The sequence below is a fragment of the Heptranchias perlo genome, chromosome 16 (assembly GCF_035084215.1).
Source record: "Heptranchias perlo isolate sHepPer1 chromosome 16, sHepPer1.hap1, whole genome shotgun sequence".
Taxonomy (NCBI): domain Eukaryota; kingdom Metazoa; phylum Chordata; class Chondrichthyes; order Hexanchiformes; family Hexanchidae; genus Heptranchias; species Heptranchias perlo.
Window position 1 is genome coordinate 4,162,096 of NC_090340.1, and position 15,695 is coordinate 4,177,790.

The 15,695-nt window shown below is 46.3% G+C and overlaps 1 pseudogene; it reads left to right on the plus strand.

Moving 5' to 3' along the window:
• Positions 1-4,287: 4,287 nt before the first annotated feature.
• LOC137333458 (oxidative stress-induced growth inhibitor 2-like) lies at positions 4,288-14,180 on the plus strand (annotated as a pseudogene).
• Positions 14,181-15,695: the final 1,515 nt, after the last annotated feature.

The following is a 15,695-nucleotide window of genomic DNA, read 5'->3' on the forward strand; positions in this document are numbered from 1 at the left end:
ATATACCTGCCTTTGGCCCATATCCCTTAATACCCTTGGTTGCCAAAAAGCTATCTATCTCACATTTAAATTTAGCAATTGAGTTAGTATCAATTGCCATTTGTGGAAGAGAGTTCCAAACTTCTACAACCCTTTGTGTGTAGAAATGTTTTCTAATCTCGCTCCTGAAAGGTCTGGCTCTAATTTTTAGACTGTGCCCCCTACTCCTAGAATTCCCAACCAGCAGAAATAGTTTTTTTCTATCCACCCTCTGTTCCCCTTAATATCTTATAAACTTCGATCAGATCACCCCTTAATCTTCGAAACTCCAGAGAATATAACCCCAATTTGTGTAATCTCTCCTCGTAACTTAACCCTTGAAGTCCGGGTATCATTCTAGTAAACCTACGCTGCACTCCCTCAAAGGCCAATATGTCCTTGCGAAGGTGCGGTGCCCAGAACTGCTCACAGTACTCCAGGTGCGGTCTAACCAGGGTTTTGTATAGCTGTAGCATAACTTCTGCCCCCTTGTACTCTAGTCCTCTAGATGTAAAGGCCAGCATTCCGTTAGCCTTCTTGATTATTTTCTGCACCTGTTCATGACACTTCAATGATCCATGTACCTGAACCCTAAGTCCCTTTGGACATCCACTGTTTTTAACTTTTTACCATTTAGAAAGTACCCTGTTCTATCCTTTTTTGATCCAAAGTGGATGACCTCACATTTGTCAACATTGAATTCCATCTGCCACAATTTTGCCCATTCACCTAATCTATCAATATCGCTTTGTAATTTTATGTTTTCATCTACACTGCTTACAATGTCACCAATCTTTGTGTCATCGGCAAACTTATATATGAGACTTTCTATGCTTTCATCTAAGTCGTTAATAAATATTGTGAATAATTGAGGCCCCAAGACAGATCCCTGCGGGACTTTACTAGTCACATCCTGCCAATGTGAGTACCTACCCATTAACCCTATTCTCTGTCGCCTTTCGCTCAGCCAACTTCCTAACCAAGTCCGTACTTTTCCCTCGATTCCATGGGCTTCTATCTTAGCAAACAGTCTCTTATGTGGGACTTCATCAAATGCCTTCTGAACGTCCATATAAATAACATCCATTGACATTCTCCTGTCCACTACTTTAGTCATCTCTTCAAAAAATTCAATCAGGTTTGTCAGGCACGACCTACCTTTCACAAATCCATGCTGGCTCTCTCTGATTAACTGAAAATTCTCGAGGTGTTCAATCACCCTATCCTTAATTATAGACTATAGCATTTTCCCCACAACAGATGTTAGGCTAACTGGTCTATAATTCCCTGGTTTCCCTCTCTCTCCTTTCTTATTAAATACACGTTACATGGTTCTTACTATATTGATACACAGAACAGTTTACATTTATAGATACATAATTCTTAGTACATTTAATTCTACTTCTACTATTGATTATAACTATACTAAATTATATCTGTTATTGGGTTAATTCTTACACCCCGCTTTTGTCTGGATTTACCAGACTGCAGGCTGGGCAGGCTCTGGGCCTGGAACCCGACGAGCTGCTCCTGGACACCTGATTCAGGCAGGCAGTTCGGCGGCTGAATTTAAAATGAGGCCCGGTTGTTAAAATTGCGATGGGCCGTGGGTATCATTGACCTTCCGCCCGGGATCCTCCTCTGAAGGACCTCCATGTTGCTCTTTTTCCGGGATTTCTATTTGAATCCAGCCCTGAGTGACGATCTCTCAGGTGACTCTGGTCCTTTCTCCAGTGTCCAGTTGGAATTCCACCCAGTCAACAGACGGATGTCCGAATCAAATCCAGACCATAATTTGGTCAGTGCACATTTTTTAATGACTTCCGCTGGGATCCATGCAAGATGAATGAGTTAAAGGGATGCGGGAGCCACTGGCAAGGCTGGCATTTATTGCCCATCTCTGGTTACCTTCGAGAAGGTGGTGATGGGCCTTCTTCTTAAACCGCTGCAGTCCATGTGGTGAAGGTGCTCCCACAGTGCTTTTAGGCAGGGTGTTCCAGAATTTTGCCCCAGTGATAATGAAGGAACGGCCGATATGTGTCCAAATCGAGATGGTGTTGACTTAGAGGGGACCTTGGAGGTGATAGTGTTCTCATGCATCTGCTGTCCTTGTCCTTATAGGTGGTGGAAGTCGTGGGTTTGGGAGGTGCTGTTAAAGAAGCCTTGGTCAGTTGCTGCAGTGCATCCTGTGGATGGTACACACTGCAGCCACAGTGCGCCGATGGTGGAGGGAGTGAATGTTTAAAGTGGTGGATGGGGTGCTGATGAAGTGGACTGATTTGTACTGGATGATATAATTAATACACAGGAAGCTCCAGATACTTTACAAACCCCTCACTGTAAAGTGTCACTGTAGTTGAACAGAGTTTTGGTCTGGAATGTGCAGAATTTGTCTTATTTCATGCCCCTCAATTGATTGAATTAACAAACGGCCCCAATCTCATTTGGTGACTGATGTCGAATCACAATTAAAGTTAAAAAGAGCAGAGTGAATTCACAACAGTTGATCATTTTTGTTTTTAAACAGGGAATGGACCCTCAGGCATTTGTCTATCCTACTTCCTGTCTGGATATATGCCTTACTTTAAGGAATCTTCAATCCATCCTAATCCCATTCTTCAACGGAAATCGGAGGAGAATCTGGGAATATCCATCGTAGAACAGGTAACAATAAGCAGAACTTTTTGAGTTGGAGAGCGGATGTCAGGAAGTCTCTCCCTTTCTCTTCTCCCGCTTTTTCCTCTCTCTCTCTCCTCTTTCTCTCTCTCATCCCTCTCTCCTCTCTTCTCTCTTTCCTCCCATCTAAAGAATGGGGACACTAGGTGCCTCAGTGGGTTAGGCACTGGCCTTTCAGGCTGAATGTCTCCTCTGGCTGTAGGGGTCCTATGAATTTGGACAGTTTCAAACCAGTTCCTACTGGACATGGTTTACAGCACAAAACTGGCTCAGGATGGCTGGAATGGGGAAAGGGACAAATATCACACTGCATTAGGGCTGGATCTGAGACATGTGGTTGAGATATTGTGGAGGGAGCTTTACTCCACATCTGTCTGTACTTGACCTAACCTGAGAGTGTTTGATGCTGACACTCCATCCACTAACATCCCTCAACCTGATGAGCACTCCAAATATATCCAAGTCAAGGCTTCATTGTCCAAGCAAGGAGAGTGATGGCCTCATGAGAGCTTTTCATGCCACAGTCAGCCATTCGGTGCCACACAGTGATAGGGCACAAGTTTCTCACCCGCTAAATTGGTCATGCTATTTTCTCCAAGTGGAAATTGGGAAGATAATCGTTTCGTCTCATCGCCTGTTCTAGAACAGACCAAACAGGTGACTAACTTCAGGTCAGGTACTCGCCTGTTTATTTTGGGATTTAGGGGAGCATTTATTGCCCACTCTGAGTTGGCCCAAGGACGTAAGAGTCAACCACATAGTGTGGGCTGGAGGTCAGACTGGGTAAAGACGGCAGGTTCCCTTCCCTGAAGGACATTAGTGAACCAGTTGGGTTTTTGCAATAATCCAACCGCTTTCATGGTCATTTTTTTCTGGTGCCAGCTCATAACTGACCAGAGTCATTGAATGCGGTCTTACAATTTTACCACAGTGGAATTTGAACTCATAACCTCTGGGTTGTTAAACTAGGACAATAAGGTCCAGGGTACCAGGTCCATGGGCGAGGGATGATGCATGGAGCAGGAGAGCAAAAATATTAATGGTCTACAGATAATGCACAGGGTGTGGAACACTGGCGCAGTCACTGGTACTTGTCCTACATTCTGCTTCATCAAAGACCCATTAAAGAAATTGCAGCAACTAGGACCTTTAACTGTGTGATTTTTAAGAGCCCCATTTGGTTGGTGAAGCACGAATTACAGGAAAAGCAGCAGTATCACCCCGATGTACCTCAAAGCCAGAAGGACCGCCTTCTCCAACAGTCTGAGTGATTTTATTCTCATTCAGTGGCCCTGGAACACTGTTTATTTCTCAAAATGATATCGTTGTATAACACAGAGTGATGGAGATACAGTTGGGCGGGAGTTGATTCCCTGGAGATGATTTTACGAGTGCAGGTTACCAGCGAGTAAACCCAGCCGTGCTCAGGAAACCAGCGCCAATTCTATTTTAGTTGCCTAGTCGCTGGGTTTGGACTTTCCCACTGCGGGGGTGGGGTGACACCATTTGTTTTTCATGCTCAGGATGTGGGTGTCGCTGGCAAGTTGCTCAGAGAAGGTGATGAATTTGTTTCTAACGGTTTCGATACAACTGAATGATTTGCTAGGCCACTTCAGAAGGCAGTTAAGAGTCAACAACTTTGGTGTGGGAATGGAGTCATTTCGAGGCCTGACCAGGAAAGGACGGCAGGTTTCCATCTCAAAAGAACATTAGTGAACCAGTTGGGTTTTTATGACAATCCAACAGCTTCATGGTCACTTTTGCTGATTCCAGCTTTTTATTTCCAGATTCTTTAAACTGAATTCAAATTCTCAAACTGCCCTGGCGGGATTTGAACTCACGTTCTCTGGATTATTAGTCCAGGCCTCTGGGTTAACATAGCCACTACACTACTGTACCCATGTGTAATCATATTCCTTAGCTGTACAGGTACCTGAACGAGAGAGGAAACTTCAGAGCATAGTGTTGATAAAGGAGAGGGGGACAAGAGAAGTTGGGATGGAAAGGTTAGAGGCTCTGAATTGGAGAGCCAGGTATCTGTTGGACTCCATGTAGGAGGGATTGGAGATATAAATTGGTATTGATAGGTTGGTAGCTTTCTCATTACACATTGGACAATGGATATTCCTCACACCCTTCTTTGTCTGCCCTGGTCATCTCAGGATTTGGAGTTCCTGTCTGAAGGGCTGGAGGGATGTTCCTACAATCCGGTCGCCATTCTGTTTGATTCCCTCCCGTGTCCCGATGATGATTTTGGTGTATCCATGGATTTGGTGATAAGCTGGAGACTAGAACCCGACCACTACATTCCTCATCTGGTCCTGGGCAAGGGACCATTGGGAGGGGTTTGGCATGTAAGTATCAAAATATTTATCAAGACAATTCACTTGTATGTTGCTTGCAATACCTCTTTCTCCGTGTACCTGTGTCTGTTTGTATTGGTGGGATAGGCATGTATATATAAAGCACCATATCACACCCTTCACTGAAATACATAGAAGTTACAACACAGAATCAGGCCATTTGGCCCAACCATTCCATGTCAGCATTTACCCTCCACACAATCAAATAGTTTGAATCATATTTACCTGCCCTGTTCCCATATCCCTTCATCCCCTTTCCCTTCATCCACCCATTCAGTCATATCTTGAATGTTGACAAAGTTTCTGCCTCAACCACTAATCCTAGAAGTGAATTCCACAGCCTCACAACTCTCTGTGTGACGAACTTTCTCCTGCCCTCAGTTCTAAATCTCTTACATTTAATTTTGCATCTATAGCTCCTCATTCTTGACCCCTCTACTATTCGTAGCAGTCTGCTTCTATCTACCCTGTCCCATCATTTCATAATTTTAAACACTTCATTAAAATTAATAACTTAAACTAGAAAAAGTAATTAGTTAATAAAACTAAAAATACCGAGTGAACAAAAAGTTTAAGTAATTAAATATATAAAACAAGGTTAGATAGGGATGGCAGGGCACTTGGTATGTCGTAACTGCAGCAAGTGGGAGTTGGTGGACCCAGTGAGATCCCAAGTAACCATATCTGCAGTAAGTGTCTGCAATTCAAGGAATTTCGGCTCAGAGTTGTTGAGCTGGAGTCCGAGCTGCAGGCATTGCAATGCATCAGGGAGAGGTAGAGTTATCTGGACTCTTTGATCCAGGAGGCAGTCACACCCTTTAGGTTAGGTAGCAGTTTAGATTTGGTCAGTGCTCTGGGACAGGAGAGTGTGAATGCGAGTCAGGCAGGTATGGGGACCCAGGACACAGTGTCGGAGGAGCCTCAGTCTTTAACCTTATCCAACAAGTACGAGGTACTTGTTGGATAAGAACAAAGCCTGCAGGGAGGAAATGCAATTTGATCACGGCACCATGGTACAGGAGGCTATTCAGGAATAAAAAGGAATCTGGTCGTGGTGGGGCATTGTATAGTCAGGAGGATAGACACTTTTCTTGCAGCTGCGACCGGGAGTCCTGAAGGCTGTATTGCCTGCCCGGTGCCAGGGTTAAGGATATCCCCTCGTATCTGGAGAAGAACTTGGAGCGTGAGGGGGAGGATCCAGTTGTCGTGGTCCACATAGGAACCAACGACATAGGTAGAACTAGGAATGTGGTTCTGCTGAGGGAGTTTGAGGAGTTAGGGTCCGAGTTAATAAGTAGAACCTCAAAGGTAGCAAACTCTGGATTACCACCTGGGCCACACGCAAATTGGCATTTGGTAGGAAGAACAGAAACATGGAATATTTTTGAAATGGTGAGAAACTATTAAATGTTGGTGCTCAGTGGGATTTGGGTGTCCTTGTACACAACACACAGAACATTAATATGCAGGTTAACCCTCATCCTGAGACTTCCTGCAAATGTACAGGGCTTTGGTGAGATCACACCTGGATCACTTAGGAAGGCAAATGGTATGTTGGTCTTTATGGCAAGGGGATTGGAGTACAAGAGTAAGGAAGTTATAAGAACATAAGAAATAGGAGCAGGAGTAGGCCCGATGGCCCCTCGAGCCTGCTCTGCCATTCAATCAGATCATGGCTGATCTTCGACCTCAACTTTAATTTCGCACCCGATCCCCATATCCCTCGATTCCCCTAGAGTCCAAAAATCTAACTATCCCAGATCTGAATATACTCAACGACTGAGCAGCCACAGCCCTCTAGAGTAGAGAATTTCAAAGATTTACAACCATGTGAGTGAAGAAATTCCTCCTCATCGCAGTCTCAAATGGCTGAGCCCTTATCCCCTTATCCTGAGACTTGCTGCAATTGTACAGTGCTTTGTTGAGACCACACCTGGAGTACTGTACAGTTTTAGTCAGCATAACCAGCAATACTTTCACCAGATCTATCTGTTCAACATCGCATCAGAAACACATCACCTCTGACAGTGCAGAACTCCCTCAGTGCTGGACTGAAAGTCAATCGAGGTAATGTTCTCAAGTCCCAGACATGGGCCTTGAATCCACAACCATCAGACTCAGGGGGAGAGTTTTTTTTAAAATTCTTTCATGGGATGTGGGCGTTGCTGGCAAGGCCAGCATTTATTGTCCATCCCGAATTGCCCTTGAGAAGGTGGTGGTGAGCCGCCTTCTTGCGCTGCAGTCCGTGTGGTGAAGGTTCTCCCACAGTGCTGTTAGGAAGGGAGTTCCAGGATTTTGACCCAGCGATGATGAAGGAACAGCGATATATTTCCAAGTCGGGATGGTGTGTGACTTGGAGGGGAACTTGCAGGTGGTGTTGTTCCCATGTGCCTGCTGCCCTTGTCCTTCTAGGTGGTAGAGGTCACGGGTTTGGGAGGCACTGTCGAAGAAGCCTTGGCGAGTTGCTGCAGTGCATCCTGTGGATGGTACACACTACAGCTACGGTAGGCCGGTGGTGGAGGGAGTGAATGTTTAGGGTGGTGGATGGGATGCCAATCATAGGGCTGCTTTGTCCTGGATGGTGTCAACTACCAAAGTGTTGTTGTAGCTGCACTCATCCAGGCAAGTGGAGAGTATTCCATCACACTCCTGACTTGTGCCTTGTAGATGGTGGAAAAGCTTTGGGAATCTAGAAGTAAATCATTCACTGCAGAATACCCAGCCTCTGACCTGCTCTTGTAGTTACAGTATTTATGTGGCTGCTCCAGTTAAGATTCTGGTCAATTGTGACCGTCAGGATGTTGATGGTGGGGGTTCGACGGTGCCATTGAATGTCAGGGGGAGGTGGTTAGACCCTCTCTTGTTGGAGATGGTCATTGCCTGGCACTTGTGTGGTGTGAATGTTACTTGCCACTTATCAGCCCAAGCCTGGATGTTGCCCAGGTCTTGCTGCATGAGGGCACAGGCTGCTTCATTATCTGTGGAGTTACGAATGGAACTGAACACTGTGCAATCATCAGCGAACATCCCCATTTCTGACTTTATAATGGAGGGAAGGTCATTAATGAAGTAGCTGAAGATAGTTGGGCCTAGGACAATGCCCTGAGTACACCTGCAGCGATGTCCTGGGGCTGAGATGATTGGCCTCCAACAACCACTATCATCTTCCTTTGTGCTCGGTATGACTCCAGCCAATGGAGATTTCCCCCTGATTCGCATTGACTTCAATATTACTAGGGCTTCTGGATGCTTCCCCCACTCAGGGGAGGAGTGATACCTGCAGAGCCAAGCTAGCACTGATATACGTGTCAATCAATGAACTATGAGATGGATATCCGAATATAAGGATAACTTCAGTGCTCCCACCATCCCATTGGGGAGCCATGTTACGAAAGAGCAGACTTGGAGAGAGGGTTACAATATTTAGTGCACCCAGGGCAAGTACAGCATGGGTTAGACACAGAGTAAAGCAACTTCTACACTGTCCCATGAAACACTCCCAGGGCAGGTACACCATAGGTTATGTTATAGAGTAAAGCACCTTCTACACTGTCCCATGAAACACTCCCAGGGCAGGTACACCATAGGTTATGTATAGAGTAAAACACCTTCTACACTGTCCCATGAAACACTCCCAGGGAAGGTACAGCACAGATTAGATACAGAGCAATATTAATATCTATATTATCCCAACCTCTGAGCTGCACGCTGTGATATTCCATATCTCACACCAGCCATCATGTGGCCTTACTAAGTGAGATTGCCAATTTATGGCCAATTTATGCCAGTTTGGTGATGTGTTCCATGCTCAGTAGGAGGCTGCTCGAGTCCGTCCCAAACTCATTGCTCAATGAACTCTTACAGCCAATTGAGAGAAGATGTCCTCCTGGGATGAATCTGAAGCCAGGTCCTAATACCAGTGACTAACTCACTGCACAAATTCATAAAGAGTTTGACCATGGAAATATCAGTTTAGGTAAAGGGAGTAATCTGCTCTGACATCATCCACTTAGCAACAAAGGATGGGCAATTGTGGCCTTGAATCCCTCCCGTTTTGCACATTAAAAGACTATCAATGGACTTGCGGGTGTTTCTGTCACCATCTTATCCTGAGTTATCTTTAAAATTGCCAGTTTGGGAGCTTCCATTTTGCACAGAACTTCTCCCCTGTGACTTTGTGAAATGCCAACCTGTGACATCATGAAATGCCAACCTGTGGCATCATGACTGGTGACCATGGGTTGCGGGTACAATTCATCCTTCGTAATGTCCCAGCAAGGGGAAGTCTGCACATAATGTGAATGGCGGGGGTCGGGGGAGGGGGAGCTGCCCGACTTGGACAACCTCAGGACAAATCATCCCAAGTTGAAATTTGTTCAAGGTGACCTGGTCCAGATGGAAGGCCAAGGAGAATATCTATTGGGGGTGATAATTATTGTTGTTTCAGTAGTGTCTGTTTATGAAGCAACTGGTTAACCCCTAACTCCGCACTCGTCACGAGTTGGGTTGGACCCAACCAATTTAGTCCAAACCGCTGAGAAGTTAAGCACATTCCTTCACTGTGGGCCCTTTTACCTCATGGGTTTTGTTTGGCTCCCAACAGACCCAAGTTAAAAGGGACGTACTGCACCACATAGTGATTGGTCACTGCTGAAGTGCAAGGTTAATTGATCCATGTGTAGATGTGTTCAGTAACTCTACGGCAGGTTGAGTAGGCTGTGAGTAAAGTGGCTTTACTTTCATTTAGGAAAAGCATAGACGGTGTTCAGGACTAACCTTCCAGTGTTCTTGTCCCCATGACAGTCTATTGAGGGATCCATGGTCACCCTCAGTCTTGGTGACTGGATGCAGCTTCCTGATCTTCCCTTCAGGGACTGGATGAGAGCCAAGAGAAGGTAAAGGCTTTTCTATGTTTTAAACGATAGCCCAGCCACACTATATTTGCTCGATTTTCTCCCCTCCTCTTCTGAAGGCGCTGACTCCTTGCTGGTCTGCAATATCTCAGTACTTCTCCCAAGTAGCCACTGAGCCTGGACATGGATTAGTGGAGGAGTAGGAATCCTGGCTAATTGTGGGGCCCCTAGAGACCTTGTACCACCAGTGATCAAACCTGGGACCCCTTGCTTGGTCTGTGTAGCTCAGTGCCATATTGAGAGCCGAATTAAGAATTCTTGGGGCTCTGGGCACCAAGAACATTCATGGTCTCTCCCTACCCCCGCACAACAACCCCCACCCCCTCACTAAAACTGAGTAGGCTGGGCTGCTGCTCTCCGACGCTGGGACTGACAGGCCTTGATGGGCACGTCTTGTTCCAATATGATGGGGGACCCAGCTCCTCAGGCTGTAACACTCCGGCAGCCTATTGGGCAAAGCTCACCACCCCTGGCAGAGGCCCCATTTGTGGCAAGGGTCGCTGGGCACGGGTCCCATAGGCCGATGCTTTAATGCGTCCCTGGACATCCTGCTCAGTAAACTTTAGCAGCTGAGCACTGGGCGAGCTCAATTGGACGGACTCCATGGGGTAAATTTTTACTTTTACTGCCGGTTGGAACACAGGAATGGAAGCAATAATTGGACAGGGTGTAAAACGGGCGACCGATCCACTACAGCCCCTTTATGGCCGGCAGTGAAGTGAAAATTCACCCCAATATTGCAAGAGCCGGGCACACCCTGAACTGGATCAATTGAGCATCCAGAGAGCACCTGAGGTGACTCCTCCATCTACCTCGAAGTAACTCACTGGGTACGGTAGTGCAGTGGTTATGTTACTCGCAATCCAGAAAACATGAGTTCAAATCCCACTCTGGCTCTTTGAGAATTTGAATTTAGTTTAAAGAATCTGGACAGAAAAAGCTGTTATCAGTAAAAGTGACCATGAAGCGGTCAGATTATCAAAATACCCAATAGGTTAACTAATGCCTCTTTAGTGAAGGAAACCTGTTGTCCTTACCCGGTCTGGCCTATTTGTGACTCCAGTCCCACACCAACCTGGTTATCTCATAACTGCCCTCTCAAGTGACCCAGCAAGTCACTCAGTATCAAACTAAACAGGGATGAACTAGAGAAGGATAACAAATGCTGGTCTTGCCAGTGACGCCCACATCCTGAGAATAATTTTTAAAAATCTCTGCCAAAGTTCACAGTGTGTTACAGAAGAAGCCAGAGTGCATCACCAATCAATGAATCACAGCCTCCGAGTGACTAACCCGCTTGGAACGATTCTGTCACATCATTTTCAGGCTCTGGTCTCAATGTTGAAGGAAACAGCACGATTAGATTACTCAGCAGATTAACCTGTCTACGAAGCAGCAGTCTCTGGAATTAGAGATCACCGTGTAAATCTGTGCTCATTGGGACAATAGGATCAGTGTCGGCAAGGTGGACACTCAATGGAGTCACTTGTCGATAATCCAATAAGGGCTTGCAATTATTTATTGTGTATCGGGCTCCATTCGAATAGGCAAAACATATGGAATAGCACAGAGTGAGAGTGTTTCCAAAGTAGCAATCTAACTGAGGGGTTTAGATGGTCTACATATAGATTATGATTAATGGACACCTGGGATTGAGTTTTACAGTCTGTGTCTGGCACTGATCCACACACAAGTCATACAGTGGCAGTTGGGAGAGACTGTTAACTGTTGAGCGTTTAGCTGGTCTGAGCTGTTTGACCATGTCGTTCTCATACACTGAGATCGCAGGTTTCACTCAGCTGCAAGCCTTCCTTGACTGAATGTTCAATGGTTTGTTTTATCTCTCTCAGCCTCTGACAGTGCTTTGGATTGTTTTACAGATGCCTGGGGAACGACAGGGCCATGACAGCAGACATTGCCCAGTATTACCAGCACTACACCAAAGCCAAGGGTTTGTGGGAGAACTTTGCGTGCGGCACCGTCGTGACCTCGGTGAGAAGGGTCAGCCCGAGTCCCGACGAGGAAAAGCAAACATGTGTGTCCATGGACAATATGGCCGGAGCTCAGGCCTCTCGCCAATCCCACCGCACAAGCCTGTTTGAGGTGAAAGGTTACAGCGAAACGAAAGATGGTTCAGAGATGCCTTTCTGCATCTATGCAGAGAACATTGTCTTGGCAACAGGGACTTAGGACAGGCTTGCTTGGCTTGAGGTTGAAGGCGAAGACCTTCCATTTGTTCACCACACAACTTCGGACCTAGAAGAAGCCCTCAAGGAGCAGGAGACGGGGGTGAACTTTGACCCCATTCTGATTGTGGGGGGCAGCCTGACCACTGGGGACGCTGTCATCTCTGCTCACCACAGCAACGCCCCCGTGATCCACGTCTTCCGCAGAGGGGTCAACGACCCCGGCCTGATCTTCAACCAGCTTCCCAAGGTGATGTGCCCCGAGTATCACAAAGTTCACCAGATGATGGCTCAACAGTCCTGCACTGCCACGGGGCCCTACGAAGGATACCTCAGCCTCCCCAAACACACAGTGTTGTGCTTCACCCCGGACAGGAAGTGCATTCTTCAGGATATGACATCAGGAGAAAGAAGGACATTCAATATTGCTGTAGCTCTTGTCCTGATTGGCTCGAACCCCAATTTGACATTTCTGCTCGATCAGGGAAGGTCATTGGCAGTGAACACGGAGCTCCCAGTTAACTGCAAGCGTAACCCTGTAGACGTGGACTGCTATACATACGAGTGTGGGCAGGAGCGGGGACTCCATGCTCTTGGCCCCTTGGTGGGAGATAACTTTGTGCGCTTTCTGCAGAGCGGGGCTCTGGCTGTCACCAATGCTCTGCTGAAGGATAGGCATGGAGCTCAACATAAAATCCACAGCTGGCCGCTGTTCAGCTGATGGTTACAGTATAGGGTCACTGCCAGGAAATCCAATCATTCCTTCATTCTCCCCGCCTCTATGGTGCCTTCCAGATCATGGGTTTAGGCCAAACCTGCTTCCAGCTCCGGGCTGGTGCTAATCTTTGGTTAGCGACAGGGAGTGACGTGGGGGAGACAGGCAACTCAACTACAGTGCATGCTCCCTCTAAGGAAACGTCCAGCCAGCACTGCGTGTCTGGCTGCGGTCAGAGAAATGGGTGGTGGGGCAAAAGCCAATGGCATGGATATGTTCAAGAGTCATGAGTCAATATCTCCATCACTGTGCGTACCCAATCCAAAACTGCTTTAAAGCTCATAATACTCAATGTTTTTTAAGGGGATCATTAAACTTTTCACACTGAACAGCAACCCAAGACAATGGTACGCACAAGGGAAAGAGATCCAGCTCACTACTGCTTCTCTGTGTCTGGAGAATCCCTTACAGTCGGCCACCCGGGGAATCCCTTACAGCTGCCCACCTGGGGAACCCCTTACAGCTGCCCACCTGGGGAACCCCTTACAGCTGCCCACCTGGGGAACCCCTTACAGCTGCCCACCTGGGGGACCTCTTACAGCTGCCCACCTGGGGAATCCCTTACAGCTGCACACCTGGGGAACCCCTTACAGCTGCACACCTGGGGAACCCCTTACAGCTGCCCACCTGGGGAATCCCTTACAGCTGCCCACCTGGGGAATCCCTTACAGCTGCCCACCTGGGGAATCCCTTACAGTCGGCCACCCGGGGAACCCCTTACAGCCGGCCACCCGGGGAACTCCATTCTCACACCCTGAGCACCTCCTACAGACACCCTGGGAACCCCCAGACTGATGGTTGAGATCCAGGACGACACACAGTGGCTGAGGGTCTCCATGAACACTGTGTTTTTCTTGTCGTGTCCCGGTGTGTATTATTGAGACTGTGGGACCCCATTCAGTACCAGAGACATTGGCTCAAACGAATCCCGGTCTCGGAGACACCCTATTGTTAGCCAGCCAAACAAGTAAGAATGTCAGAAAATGCTGGAAATTCTCAGCAAGTTAGGCAACATCTGTGGAGAAAGAAACAGAATTAACATTTCAGCTCAATGACCTTTCATCAGAACTGGAAGAAGTTGAAGATTAAAACAAACATTTTCTTATTTACCAGGGGTGGTGTTCATACAGCTACTTATCCTGAGTGTGGAATGTAAGCTCCTATTCATTGTTGGATATTTTTATTTTTTATAACATTTACAGTTTGTGAAGACTAAAATTATTCTAATAAAGTGGTGTTTTACAATGATGCCTGCAGCCAATCAACTTCAGGTTTGTCTCGAAAAAGATGATGTTGTGATTTGGAAGAAATATTATGACAGTAGTGTTTCTGGGGAATTATTTCTGCCCAGCAAGGTCATGGGGGTCATTTTGACTTTGGACGACAGTGTAAAATGGGCGATATCGGCTCGGCCACCCGTTAAACACCTTTCCTGATTGTTGTTTCCATTGAAGTCAATGGCAGAGGTGATTAACAGGTGCGAGAGGAGGTTAACAGACGCGAGAGGTGTTTAACGGGTGGGGAAACTGATATGGCCCATTTTACACTGTCACCCAAAGTCAAAATCACCCCCAAGTATGTTAGTACTGGGGAGCGGAACACGTTCCAGGTAAAGCATGGGTTAGATCCAGAGTAAAGCTCCCTCTACACTGTCCCATCAAACACTCCCAGGGCAGGTACAGCAGTGGTTAGATACAGAGTAAAGCTCCGTCTAAACTGTCTGAAACACTCCCAGGGATGCTGTGTTTCCTACATTACAACAGTGACGACAATTCAGAAATACTTCCTGGGTTGTAAAGCGATTAAGGATGTTCAGAGTTTGTGAAAGGCGCTATTTAATAATTCACAGTCAGACCCATATAGAACAGTGAGAGATAATACAGTCAGATCCAAACAGGCCAGTCAGTTTAACCTCGGTGGTGAGAAAGATTTTAGAAATTATCATCCGGGACAGAAGTAACAGTCACTTGGACAAGTGTGGATTAATAAAGGAAAGCCAGCACGGATTTGTTAAAAGCAAATTGCTGAACTAACCTGATAGTTTTTTGATGATCGAACAGAGAGAGTTGATGAGACCATTGCGGTTGATGTTGTGTATATTGAATTTCAAAAGGTGTTTGATAAAGTGCAACATAATCGGCTTGTTAGCAAAATAGAAGCCCATGGAATAAAAGGGGCAGTGGCAGCATGGATACGAAATTAGCTAAGTGACAGGAAACAGAGAGTCGTGGTGAACGGTTGTTTTTCGGACTGGAGGAAAGTTTACAGTGGGGTTCCACAGGGGTTGGTACTAGGACCACTGCTTTTTTTGATATATATTAATGACTTGAGTGTACAGGGTATGATTTCAAAATTTGCAGATGACACAAAACTTAGAAGTGTAGTAAACAATGAGGAGGATAGTAATAGACTTCAAGAGGATATGGACAGGCTGGTGAAATGGGCGGACACATGGCAAATGAAATTTCACGCAGAGAAGTGTGAAGTGATACATTTTGGCAGGAAGATTGAGGAGAGGCAATAAAACTTAAATGGTACAATTCTAAAAAGGGTGCAGCAGCAGAGAGACCTGGGGGTAGATGTGCACAAATCTTTGAATGTGGCAGGACAGGTTAAGAAAGCAGTTAAAAGGGCATATGGGATCCTGGGCTTTATTAATAGCAGCATAGAGAACAAAAGCAAGGAAGTTATGTTGAACATTAATAAAACACCGGTTTGCCATTGATTAAGTATCGTGTCCAATTCTGGGCACTGCATTTTAGGA